We start from the raw sequence: 2,901 nt of genomic DNA on the forward strand, positions 1-2,901 counted from the left end.
CACATGGTGGTTTCTCTTTAAAACATACCCTCCCAATATTTAGGGAGCTATTATAAAGTATTCCATTAATTTGGAATTATCCGCAACCCACTTGCATGTTAAATCCTTGACCTTTCTTTCTTCCGGTTTTCGACTCTCAACTTTGTCGATAATTCTTTTGTCCTTTTTCCAAGCTCCACCAAAAAATCCAAACATTTTTAGCCACACCAAACCTAGTCCCAATTCAAAACCATTTGAATTATATTCAAATGAATTTGAATTTAACTCCTGCAATCGTGCCACTTCTATTTTTTGGTGAACATGCACGTTTTTGTGAGTCCAGAAAAATTACCTGCATGCTCAAATTCGTTCCCTAAACCCCTCTTCCTTTTTTCCTTTCCCTCTAATGTTTTTTCGGTTATAGTAGTATTAAGAGAGGTTAAGAGAGGGAGAGAGAGAGCCCAGTGGCCAGGCGGCCTGCTTCCCCGCAGCCCAGTTGGGCCTCAGCAGCCCATCCGCGTCCTCTAAGGCCCAGCCGGTGCCCCCACCAGTTCTAACCTAACCCTCTTCCCTTCATTCCTCTAGCGCCGCCAGAGGAGCCTCGCACGATCCTCTTCTCGCTCACTGGCCCGCAGCCACTCCTCCTCAATCCCTCTCCTCCTCTCATCAATCTTCCGCTCGTAGGCGCGGCCATCTCCCCGACCCCCCTGCTCGATCCCCGTCGCCCTCCTCTCCTACCTCGTGCCTCTGCTTCTCCTCGCGTCGCCCAGAGCGCTCTCGCGCCGCCATCGTGGCTCTGCCGGACACCGGCGACCCGGAGCGCCACGTCTCCACCCCTGCCATGTGCACCGCGCCTATCTTCGTCGACACCAACAGGTGCAGGAGCCCTCATGGCTGTCGCCACCGTCCTGCCTACTCCATTGGAGCTCCGCGCCACCGGATTGGGTCGCCTCCACCTTGGTGCTCTCGTCAGCCTCCTCCCGTGCTAAGAAGCTCCTGCCCGAGCCGTTCTAATCAGCCGTGCTGCCGCCGTTTTGCAGGAGCTCTACCTCCCTGCTTCGCCAGTGGCTGCATCCCCATCGTGCCCGAGGACAAGCCCTTCGAGCAGGAGGGCTTCTCCTGCCCGAACCCTCAAGGAGAGCTGTTGCCGTGCGCACCTCCTCCCGTCCCCAGCGCCTGTCATTGCCCCGCACCTCACCCCGCGTCCAAGCCGTGCTATCGCCGCTATTGCACCTACGGCCTCCTATCTTGCTTCTTTTTGGACCAGCAAGAACGTCACGAAGAACCCTATGCAGACGCATCGTCTCCAGGATTTTGGCCAAGTACCTCTACATGCGGACTCACCAAGTACACGACTCGGATGCGCCAAGTTTGACTATGAACGGCTACACGTCCGACCCCGTATTCGATCCTCAAGCGCCAAGTTCCACTACCGCTGTCGTGAATCCGACGAGACCAAGTGTACAACTACGCCCAGCGATGCAACAAGTACCTCTACCGTCGACGTGTACGACGACCTTCGACATGTACCCCTACACTGCACCGAAACGCCGAGTTCCTCGCAGTGACCCCGAACATCTTCGAAACCTTGTGCGACTATCGACGTGAACGACCACTATCGACCCCAAGTTACTCGGATTCGTCAAGTCCCTCTACGAAAACGTGTGCCACTAACGACGAGGACCGACAGTACCACTACTTCCACTACTAGAACGTCCTGAGAACGTCTACTTCCTCTACTTTGTACCGAACTTGATCCGCTTCGAAACGCACGCTTCGAAGGTATAACACCGAGATGACCACCCGTGGACCATATGCATTTGACGTGTGTTTGAGATGGTTTCATGTAACTATTGCTCGCCGCGTATGATGTATCTCTTGCGCGTTACCCGTTTCTGAGCCATCGACACGTGGGAACCGGGTAACCGGGAGCACCCCACCTTTCATCGCATGACACGCTCCCGTCACACTTTCTTTTGCACCGGCATCTCAATCGAGTTACCGGAACCGGAATGTTGCCGTGGCACCATTTCTGTTGTCGTTACCGTGGCTGCCCTTCCATTCCCGCCACGATGACAAATGCTTCATAATATGCTCATGTCAACTTTTTGCAAAAATTGCATAAAACTTGCACATGCCATCCGCATCATGATAATAACATTTAAATTGTTTGAAATTGTTGTTGCACCAAACTACTAAATGCATATGGGGATTACCGGAATTGTTGTTTGATGTTTCCGGCCCCATTTAAATTGGTTAGAATGTGTAGTATACTTCTGCCCCACCTCTTGCCATGTTTAACAACATTGAAAATTGTTGGGTACTTAAACAGGAGTGAACTAAATAATTGATGTGGTGTTTCGTCAATATGTAACTCGTTGCATATTGAGCTCCACTTAATTTGTAGTGTTGGTTGTGCACTTTGCCATGCCATGCATATTTAAACCAGACATGCATCATACTTGGTTGTGCATCATGCCATGTTTATGTGATGGTTGTTTACTTTGTTGCTTGCTTCTTTCCGAGTTGCTTCTCTCGTTAGCTTCGGTTTCATTTCGGAGTTGTCAGGATTCGTTCAACTACGTCCATTTGTCTTCTTCATGGACTCGTTCTTCTTCCTTGCGGGATCTCAGGCAAGATGACCATGACCTCGAAATCACTTCTATCTTTGCTTGCTAGTTGTTCGCTCTATTGCTATGCCGCGATACCTACCACTTGCTATATCATGCCTCCCATATTGCCATGTTAAGCCTCTAACCCTCCTTTCCTAGCAAACCGTTGTTTGGCTATGTTACTGCTTTGCTCAGCCCCTCTTATAGCGTTGCTAGTTGCAGGTGAAGATGAAGTTTGTTCCATGTTGGAACATGGATATGATGGGATATCACAATATCTCTTATTTAATTAATGCATCTATATACTTGG

General features: G+C 50.2%; 1 long non-coding RNA gene across 1 annotated transcript; it reads left to right on the forward strand.

Moving 5' to 3' along the window:
• The first annotated feature begins 572 nt into the window (after positions 1 to 572).
• LOC125541279 lies at positions 573 to 1,504 on the forward strand. Its single transcript, XR_007297480.1, has 2 exons — positions 573 to 939; positions 1,020 to 1,504. It is a non-coding gene; the product is annotated as an uncharacterized LOC125541279 (long non-coding RNA).
• Positions 1,505 to 2,901: the final 1,397 nt, after the last annotated feature.

This window comes from Triticum urartu, chromosome 2 (genome assembly GCF_003073215.2).
Source record: "Triticum urartu cultivar G1812 chromosome 2, Tu2.1, whole genome shotgun sequence".
Taxonomy (NCBI): domain Eukaryota; kingdom Viridiplantae; phylum Streptophyta; class Magnoliopsida; order Poales; family Poaceae; genus Triticum; species Triticum urartu.